This window comes from Jaculus jaculus, chromosome 9, assembly GCF_020740685.1.
Source record: "Jaculus jaculus isolate mJacJac1 chromosome 9, mJacJac1.mat.Y.cur, whole genome shotgun sequence".
Classification (NCBI taxonomy): Eukaryota; Metazoa; Chordata; class Mammalia; order Rodentia; family Dipodidae; genus Jaculus; species Jaculus jaculus.
The window spans coordinates 66,035,752-66,046,565 of NC_059110.1; the positions used below are offsets into that span (position 1 = coordinate 66,035,752).

The 10,814-nt window shown below is 41.7% G+C and overlaps 1 pseudogene; it reads right to left on the minus strand.

The window, feature by feature from the left end:
- Window positions 1-1,032: 1,032 nt before the first annotated feature.
- LOC101614893 lies at window positions 1,033-9,371 on the minus strand (annotated as a pseudogene).
- Between the last annotated feature and the right edge of the window lie 1,443 nt (window positions 9,372-10,814).

Below are 10,814 nucleotides of genomic sequence, written 5' to 3' on the forward strand. Positions count from 1 at the left end.
TAAATGGGACCAAACCCATTCTCCATCCACTGGGCAGTAGGACAACAAGTCCCTTTATCCCAACCAGTCGTGTAGCTACAGGGACATGGCCTACCAGAATTTCAGAACCAGATGTAACTGAGTGAGATTTCATTAAATGTGAACCTCAGCACTGAAGCAGACCAAAAATGAACCCAACATGGCTCAGGGAAATCTTGCGGAAGAGGGGGCGGAAAGAATGTCAGAGTTACATGTTGGGTCATGATTTGCAGAGACATTTATCATACTAATAACTGGGGGCTAACTCCACAATGCACGACCCATTTTCATTAACAAGGAGGGTCTAATGGGAGGGGGTAGATCACAGATGAGCCTAAATAATGGTACCAAACTGCTTGTATTTACTGAAAAGAAAACTAATAAATTAAATTTTAAAAAAAAATGTGAGCCTCACTCCTAATCACTTGCACAGAGCCATGGTTTTCTTAAGGGTGAATGGAAGCAATTCTTGCTGTGGGTCTGTGCCTTGACTCTCTGTTAGTGTCACTGTATAGGGTCCATGCCATGACCAGGGTTTGGTATCTAATCTGCAGAGCCCTCTGTACAGGAACAGTACTGTTGAAGGATTATTTTCTGTGAGCATTTGTCTTTGCCACTGTCAAAATCATACCTTCAGCTACTAAAGTTTGTTAGCTCCAGTTTGATTTTACAGACAGGTCTTGAAAATAGTACAAAGAGAGCCTCCTTATCACACTCAAAAATTTCTCTTTGTACCCCTTACAATTTGCTAAAGCAAATCTGTCACATTCATTACTCTTTTATCATAGATGATATAATTTAGAGCTGATAGGAGCACTTGGGGAATAGATTACTTTCATAGAATTGGTTTAGTATGGTGATCATAAAAAAATGAGAGTTTAATATCAACAGAAAGACTGATGAAGATTATCTGCATTACTTCATAGATGGTTTCTTTTAACTTCTGTTTAGTAAGTCAAAGTGATGATCATGGCAGTGGACACCAGGGAACCTTTGCCTTGAGGGTCAGAATGATCAATGGACCATGGGACTGAGTGACAACTCACAGGCTACCATCCTTTGATGGGGAAGAGCCCATTGAAGACAGTGTCTGGAGCTTACAAGGCAATATAATCCCACCAAAAATTACAAATCCATCAGAAATGACCTCCAATGAGACTGTTTTAGATGAAATGCCTGAAAAATATTTCAAAATTGTCAAGAAAGTTTACTTTATTCTGCAAAGCTATCTATCCAAATTTATGGAGAAAGAAGGACATTTCACAACAAAACAGGCTAAAAGTACTTATGACAACTAAGCCAGTTCTACAGAAAATACTTGAAGGAATCCTTCATGCTGAAGAGAAAGCTAAGCACACACATGAGGAAATAGTAAAGAAGCACTTGAAAAAAAAAAGAATGATCAGAATAAATACATAACTTTCAAAAATAGCTCTTAATCTTAAGGGCCCTAGTGCCCCAACCAAAAGACACAGGCTTGCAAACTGGATTAAATATTAGGATCCTGCTGTTTATTGTCTCCAGGAAATGGTCTCAGGGTAAAATAATAGAAAATGGTATTTCAAGCAAATAAGCCTAGGAAACAAGCAGGGGTTGCTATTGTAAGCATCTGAGAATTGCTGAAGAAAGACCCCAGATTCAAACAGTATGTAAAAGCAAGAAGCGTTTATTCTACAGAAACTGCCAGCATGATGGGGTTGACCATTCATACAAAATGGCAACCCTATGAGCAGTTCCCAGGCTCCTTTAAGAATAACTGAGGAAGGTTTCGGTGGGCAATTAGTTCTAGAGTTTGATTGGCTAATTTGAACAAAGGATGCATTTCATTGGTTCTAAGATCTTCAAGCCTGGGTTTTAAGAGGAATTCCGAGTAAGTGATGTAACCCTTATTACGATTGGTCTATAATTACATCTGTACATCCTTGATTCATTGGGGTTGAGAGGCCTTGAATTTCCAGTAAGTGACTCAGCTTTTCTCTGGCCAGGACAGTCACTGATTAATGGCTCTTTGTTCTAATTTTAGGCCTAGCCTGGGAAGTGTTTTGCTGAAGCCTATCTTGGCATCAATTTAGTTCTTTCACTCCCCCACCCCACCTTGAGTACAGTCTCATCTCAAATCCTTGAGATGTTTACAGAGGTTGATATTGTTGCCTTAGGACCATTAGTTGTACTGTGGCTAAGCGTTCTTTAACAAGTTTGATTAATGCATTGATGATACATGGTCCACAAGTAAAAGCAAGCAACAGGAGAATAAGTGGGCCTGTCAGGGAGGAGATCAGGGTCATTAGCCAGGGGGACCAGTTGAATAGTGACTCATACTAGATATGATTTCTCTTGTCTAATTTTGGCCCTTTCTTTTAGTCTCTTCTGGACTATGGCCACACTATCCCTAATAACACCTCAATTGTTGACATAGAAACAGCATTGTTCTAAAACCTGACAGAGTCTCCCTTGCTGTAGGAAAAGTAAGTCTTATCCCCTTCTGTTTTGTAGTACCACCTCAGCCAGTGAATCCAGGGACCATTCTAAGTGACAGACTGACTTTTCTCATTGAGCAAGATAGAATCTATTAGGTTAGTCAAGGTCTGATAAATCTGGTCTGCTTTAATTAGGGTTGTAGTACCAGTACCAATCCCTGCAGCTATACCAGTCCCTATCAAAATTGTAAGAAGGATTGTTGATATTCCAAAATCACATTTCCATCTATAATGATGATATTCTAGGGTTTCTATATAATCATCAAAGGGGAGGTAGTAAACCTGAGGAAACAGGGTAACTAGGATACATAGTATTTTGAATGATCTGTTGGTGAATACAAGGAGTTAGTCCCATAGTGCATACAAACCAAGTTCCATTAGGGGGCACCAGATAGAAGTTACCAGAGTCTGCAGTAAGAGTGGGATGACAAAGATGTTTGAGTTGGGGAAAGTTATCCAGTTTTCCTCCTGCACCTAGTACACATAGTCCTTTCCCAGTGACAGATTGTAGGGTAAGGACTGGAGACTTTCCCCATGAATATCATTGTGGGATCTCATTGGGGTTGACAGAATTCCTATAGTGGCCCAACCAGTATAGTAAGGGAGTCGTGGGTCTAAGCAAAGCCAATAGTCCTCCCTAGTGAGGTGAGTAGTGGAGTTGAGGAATCCCTAGATGAACTTGAGTAACTGTAGCTTAAATGCCAGGGAAGCATCAGAAACTTTTGGAGGTGGCATTGCCAAGGGCATATTGATGCTCCTGGCAAAAGAACCCTCAAGGGCTGTGGTGTTAGGGGAGGTTAGGCCAAGATAGGATGTGGTCCAACAGGTACTGCAGTGGCCTGGATGGTCTCTAATAGTTGGACATGAAGTCATAGGGTGAACAATGTCCCTGGGTCCTTTCCTGATATGTATAACCTTAATCTCCAGTTTTAACCAAGTTCCCATTTAGTGGCAATTTTCCTCTTATCAGTAAATTTAATCAGTAGCTGATTACATCTTTGGAACTGGTAGCAAGAGATTGGTTCCATGATTCTAGTAACAGTGATGTGATCTGTCTTTATAGGAGGGTGGGCAATAGATGGTTCCCATGGATTCACATCTCCATGTGCCACAGTAATATGATTCTGGGTCACCACAATTAGCTTGTTGCTCAGGGTTTCTATTGTGACTGGGGCATACATAGAATACCTGTCCTTTCATATTAGTTCAGGTATCAGGTAAGTTATATCCATTGGCTGAGGAGGGACTGAGTTCCCCATCATCATCTATGTATGCTTAATCCCAGGAGTTTCCCACTAAATCACATAAATCAGATATCAAATCAGGAAACCAGGTTCCAGGAGGTACTAAATGGGAAGTAGAGATGACTATTTTCCCTGTGTCCATATTAGTGAACATCCATGTGAGATTGTATGGGTGATGTGAGTTTGCAACTATAGAGATTACTAAGCAACAAGAGATTATCATCATATGAAGAGATTTAGCCATCATTAAGTCTTAGTTTCTAGCTTATGAATCCTTAGTTTGAGTGGGTCTCATGGATGTGCAACAGCATGCCACAGTCCAGGATCTTCTTCAAGGTTGCAGTCATCCAGGTTGTTTGCCTGTAGGTTGATAGGTATCCTGTGAGAGTGGTGTATCCAGGCAGGAACTCCATCCACTTTGATTGCAGTTGGAGTGGTCAGGATCACAGTGTAGGGTCCTTTCCAGCCAGGTTCAAGGGTCTTTCTCTGTTGTCTGGTGATGATCACTAGATCTCCTGGCTTGAATCTGTGGGGTGTGATTGAAGGTGTCTTCTCATAAATAGCCTGTAGCTGAGGCCAGATTTGATCTTGTACCTGGAATAAAGCTTATATGGAGGGGGAATCTCTTATCAAATTCAGTTAACATTTCTGCTTTTATGTTACATAACAAGGGTGGGGGTCTCACATACACGATTTCAAAGGGACTTTTCAAAGGGCAAAGGGAAGAAGAGATATACAGTCACTTCCAGTTTCAAGGGTTAATTTAGTTAGAGTCTCCTTTAAGGTCCAATTAATTCTTTCTACCTGTCCTGAACTCTGGGGATGATACACACAATGAAGCTTCCTATTGGTCCCCACAATTTTAACTATAGCCTGGGTTACCTGCAAGATGAAGGCTGGCCTGTTGTCTGATCCCAAAAGAATGGGTAAACCATACCTTGGAATGATGTCATCTAATATTCTTTTAGCCACAGTTGAAGCTGTCTCATTCTTGGTTGGAAAGGCTTCAGTCTATCCTGAAAAGGTTTCTATAAACACTAGTAAATACCTGTACCCATACAAGCCAGGTTTTATTTCTGTACAGTCAAGTTCCCAATTTATTCCTGGCCAGGTCCCCCTTTCCCTAGTTCCTGATTGAGAAACTCTGCTTTCTGCATTTACTAGGCAGCAGGTATGGCATCAGGTTATGGCTTCTATTGCTTTTTTGTCTCAAGTCAAAAACTTTAAGGTGGGCCTGTCTAAGTAAGTCCTTAATCTTCTTTTGTGCTAGATGAGTACTCTGATGTGTTTGTCTGATGAGTTGGCTAGCAAATTCTGATGGGACGATAATCCTTCCATAAGCAGTCTTATACCATCCTTGTTCATAGGCTGCTGTGTAGGTCTCAATCCTTTGTAGTTCTGAACCAGTGTATTTAGGCATTTATATCAAGGTGGGTGCCACCACTGGAGGTAATTTTACCACTAGGATAGTAGCGAGTTGGAGGGCTGCCTCTCAAGCTGCCTTGTCAGCCTTGTTGTTCCTTTTGAAAATAAGATCCTCCCTTTTCTGGTGACCAGGGCAGTGCATGATTGCTATCTCTCTGGGGAGCCATTTAACCCACAAGAGGTCCAGAATGTCCTGTTTATTTTTAATGGTTTCTCCTTTTGCTGTCAATAATTCCTTTTCTTTATAAATGGTCCCATGAACATGCAGCATTGCAAAAGCATAATGGCTGTAATATAGATATTAAATTTCTTTCCTTGGCCTATCTGTAAGGACTTGGTCAGGGATATCAGTTCAGCTTTCTGGGCAGATGTACTTGGAAGGAGGGCTTCTGACCATACAGTTGTTTCTTCCATTGTCACTGTAATTCCTGTGTACTGGACACCATGCTTAAGGAAGCTGCTTCCATCTGTATACCAGGTCAGTTCTCTCCCTTTAAGGGGAATGTCTTTGAGATCTGATCAGGTCCCTTGTAAACTGCTCAAGATCTCCAAGCAGTCATGTATGGGACTGTACAGATCCTGGTCAAGAAATAGTGTTGTGGGATTGAGAGCCTGACTGATGACAAATTGAACCTGTGGGGAGTTGAGAAGAAGAGCCTGATAATGAGTCACTCTGGCATTAGCCACCTGTCAGGGGGCTGCTTTAGCATTCCTTCAATAGTGTGAGGAGTCACTCTCAGGGTTTGGCCCAAAGTCAGTTTATCTGAGTCTTTGATCAACAAAGTGGAGGCTGCTATTATTTGGAGGCATGGGGGCCATCCTGGTGCCACTGGGTCTAATTTATTTGATAGGTAAGCAATTGGCCTTTTCCAAGGGCCAACAGTTTGAGTCAATACACTTTTAGCTATGCCTTTGTTCTCATCAATGTAAAGATGGAAAGGTTTGTGGATGTCTGGCAAAGCTAATGCCAGGGCTTCAAGGCCAGCCTTTTTTTTTTTTTTTTTTTTTTTTGTAAGTGGAGAAAGGCCATTTCCCTTTCTGGGTTCCATCTAAGGGAATTTTCTTGTCCCCTCACGGCCTCATAGACAGGCTTGGCAATCTCTGCAAATCTGGGTATCCACAGTCTACAAAATCCCACCAACCCCAAAAACACACATACCTGTCACCAGGTTCTGGCATGGGGAATGTTGAGGATTGTTTCTTTGCCAGCTTGAGACAATAGGCATTGTCTCCCCTTGAGTATGTACCCAAGGTAAGTTACTTCCCTCTGGCAGACCTGTGCCTTTCTTTTTTTTTTTTTTTTTTTTAAATTTATTTATTTGAGAGCGACAGACGCAGAGAGAAAGACAGGTAGAGGGAGAGAGAGAGAATGGGCGTGCCAGGGCTTCCAGCCTCTGCAAACGAACTCCAGAAGCGTGCGCCCCCTTGTGCATCTCGCTAACGTGGGACCTGGGGAACCAAGCCTCGAACCGGGGTCCTTAGGCTTCACAGGCAAGCACTTAACCGCTAAGCCATCTCTCCAGCCCAGACCTGTGCCTTTCTTGCTGAAACTCAATACTCCATGTGGTTCAATTCTCTCAGCAAGGCTTCTGTAGCTGAGCAGCAGGCTTCTTCATCTGTGGTTGCTATGAGAAAGTTATCTACTTATTGTAAGAGGGTTATTTGGGGATGGGCCTAGCATTACTCACCTAGATCCTCATGGAGTGCCTCATCAAAGATGGTGGGTGAGTTTTTTAATCCTTGCAGCAGTCTAGTCCAAGTCCACTGTCCATTGAATCCACATTCTGGATCACTCCATTCAAAGGTTAGTAGAGGTTGACTGGCAGGAGCCAATGGCAGACTGAAGAATGCATCCTTGAGGTCCAGTACTGTGTACATATTGTGCTCAGATGACAGAGTGCTTAGCACAGTGTACAGGTTCAGCACCTTGGGGCGGATGTCTTCCACCCATTTATTAATTTTCCTCAGATCATGCACAAGCTGGTAGTCATTGGAGTGGGGCTTTTTTACTGGCAAGAGAGGAGTATTCCAGGGGGACTGACAAGGTACTAATATCCCTTGTTCCCAAAGTTGGTTTATGTGAGGTGTTATTCCCAGTTTGGCCTCTCGGTGGACTCAGATTGGGCTAGCATTAGCCCTCAGTTGGATTATGATTGGGGCCCACTGTTTGGCCAGCCTAGTCTGATTTCTTTCTGCCCATATACCCGGAATCCTTTCCCATAGTCCCCTCAGATATGGGCTTTAGGGGTGGCTTGGGATGGCGAGGTGTAGAGTTTATATTCTTTTTTTATATATCAAAGCTGCCTTTTATTGTATATTGTCTGATTTATTCTAACATCACAACTTTTAGTGTTTAAGGGTTAGCAAATAAAAACTAAAGTAATCTTAGTACAAAGAATTAATAAATTAAGGCAAAGACTAAAGATTCAAGAGATCTAAGACAACAAGACAAGCTATATCTAGGTCTAGGAATATCCAAGGAACTTTTTTTTTTTTGTTTTTTTTTTTTTTTTTTTTACTTCTTCTTGGGTTCCAGTGAACATTCAGCAAGCACTGCTTGGAGATCTTGAGCAGTTTACAAGGGACCTGATCAGATTTCAAAGACATTCCCCTTAAAGGGGGAGAACTGACCTGGTATACAGATGGAAGCAGCTTCCTTAAGCATGGTGTCCAGTACACAGGAATTGCAGTGACAATGGAAGAAACAACTGTATGGTCAGAAGCCCTCCTTCCAAGACAGGCCAGCAAAAATTGATGATTCATAATATAACTAAATATGACTTGTTTTATATCGAATAAAATGCAAATTTTAGAGATCCACTAAAATACATCTGTGAAAGATCCTAATAAAAATAAGTCATTCAATTCAAATTCAGAGACAGGTTACATTTGAATGCTAGTGCTTCAAGTCTGTGAGCAGTATCTATGTGTCTATGTAGCTAATTTTTTAAACTTCTTAGAAAACCTAATATAATATTATGTGCTTATAAGAAATAGCCTTCTTTTAAAATGTTATTCAAATGTTAACTATGAGCAGTAGTCCAAAAGAAACTACTTCAAGGGTTTAATAACCAGGTCATGCTAGCTATACACAGTTGCCATACAAGGCATACTTCATTCTAACACCACCATAAGCAATCACTGAACTTCAAGTTCCAGAGCTTCAACAATGTGTGCAGCTAAAGGGCGGTCCTTGGGGTCTTCATTAGTGCACACAGAGAAGAGTTCAGTCACTTTCTGTTAGGACTCATCCAGCTCTTCCATGTTGACAGGTGACTGGTTCCCAGAGCTGCATAGTATGCCTCATCATCAAAGTTACTTTCATCAAAAGTTGTATCTGTCCCTTCATCATCATCATCATCTGGAAGGTTAATGTGTGAAATACATAAAGTCATTATTTCCCAAAGAGTAAGGCCAAAAACAAATATATCTGCCTTGTCAGTTATAATCCCATCTTCCTCCAAAGCTTCCTTAGGTTTCCATGGCTCAGTACTAATATAATAGGCCTCAGGATCAGTCACAGGCATATTTTCATCCAGTTGTAGAGAGACTTCGACATCACAAATTTTAACTGTTTCAAAATCTTTAAAACCTTTAATTACAATATTTGAAGACTTTATGTCTCCATGAAGCAGCTTCTTTTCTTGGTGCAGATACTTTAGCCCTCTTGCCAAGCTCAGAACAACCTTTAAAATTAAAGCTGCTGGAAAAGGGTTGCCACTGTCTTTGTTTCACTCTTCTATTAAGTCACCCAGAGACTTTTCACCTCTGCACTCCATAGCAAGGCACAGACTACCATCACTGGCTTCAGTAAAAGTTCAATAACCTATAATGTTTGGATGATTAAGGTCTTTTTTTTTTTTAATCTTTGCTTCATCAGTTAGTCTCTTCGGATACATAGTTTGATAATAATCATTACATATAGGATTTATTTTTTTCACAACCCAAGGAGAATGAGACATACCTCTTAGAGATTTTCTCATGGGCAGGAGCTCTTCATAATCTCTCCTCTTTTCTCTGCTTAATCTCATAAAATCTCTCTAAACTTTTCATTAGGTAAACATTGACCCCAGACCCAAAGCCAAGCTTCTGCATAAATGGAGAGGCAGGGATATTTACGTGTGGGGTTGAACCTAATACATAATATGGAGTTCTTTTTCTCAGATAGCTTGTTTGTTGTCTTGAAATTATTGCTGATTTCTTCCATGGTAGCCCTCACTATAGGTCCACAGCCAGCTGTGCCCTCCAAGAAAAGCCCCGAGGTGACAAACAGTCAGCCCAAGACTCCTTCAGCATCCTCAACCACAACTATGCCCCACCTATGGACACATACAGCTACAGCCGAGTTTATATACTTCCTGTAGTGACACAGTTAACACATGTATAGGTCCATTCTGGTTAAGAACCTGTACTCCCTCAGGGTTGAAATGGATTTGTGCCCCCATTTTAGTCAAAAGGTTTTGCCCCAAGAGTGGATATGGGCACCCAGGGATGACCATGAACGAATGGGTTACCTATCCCATTCTTAAGTCCACTTTTCTTTGGGTAGTCCACGAGTATTGATTTGTCCCAGTGGCCCCCTCGACCCATGTCCTTTTGGTGGACAAGGGTCCCATGGGCTGTTTCAGAATCAAATGTTGGACCCCAGTGTCCACTAAAAAATCTAATGGTTTTGCCAGGAAAGGTTACCCAGGGCTCATGGAGGGGGTGTAAGCCCTGATGCCTTCAGTCACTGAGTTCTCCTATCTCCAGAACTTTAGGACTCTTGTCTTTCTTTTGTGGACATTCATTTTTCCAATGTCCAATCTCTTTATAATAAGCACATTGGTCCTTTTGGAGACAGGGTCAGAATGGGCCTTCCCCTCTTGATTGGAAGATTGTTCTACCCCTGTTTTTCCCATAAGCCGTGTTCTTTAATTCCCTGTGTCAGAATTTCCTGTGGCAGCCAATAATTTGGCCAGGCCTCTAGTTTGTTCATCTTCTGGAGTCTCCCTGTTATTATAAACTTTTTCTGCTATTGCTACTAGCTCTGACATTTGCTTACCGGCAAAACTGTCCAGTCATTGGAGCTTTCTGTGAATGTCTGGCACCACCTGTTTGACAAAAGCCATATGCACAGAAGACTGGTTTTCTCTTTCTTCCTGGGTCCAAAGGCATATAGGTCTGGTAGGCTTCTAGTAGCCTCTCTACAAAGGCCCCTGGGCTTTCCTCCTTACCTTATTTAACTTGTCCTACCTTAGATAAATTTGAGGGCTTCCTAGCAGCTTCTCAGAGACACCCCTATTAGAATCTAGTGGTAGGCTTTGTGTCTCTCCTTACCTTCAAGGCTGTTTGGGTCCCAGTTAGGGTCGGCGAGGGAAAAATCCAAGTCTATGTTGGCCTGCATGACTGTGGATTGGCCGTTAGGTCCAGGAATTAGCTTGAAAGTGGTGGCTAGAATTCACTCTATTTCCTTTGTTGTAAAGAGAACCTGCAAAAGCTGCTGACGATCATCCCAAGTGGGCTGGTAAATTATCATTATAGAATCTCACAAGTCTAACAGGGCCAAGGGTTTCTCTGAAAATTTTGGATTCTGCATCTTCCAATTATACAGGTTACTGGTAGAAAAAGGAGTATGAGTCATGAACTTTTAGTTGTCCTGAATGTGGGG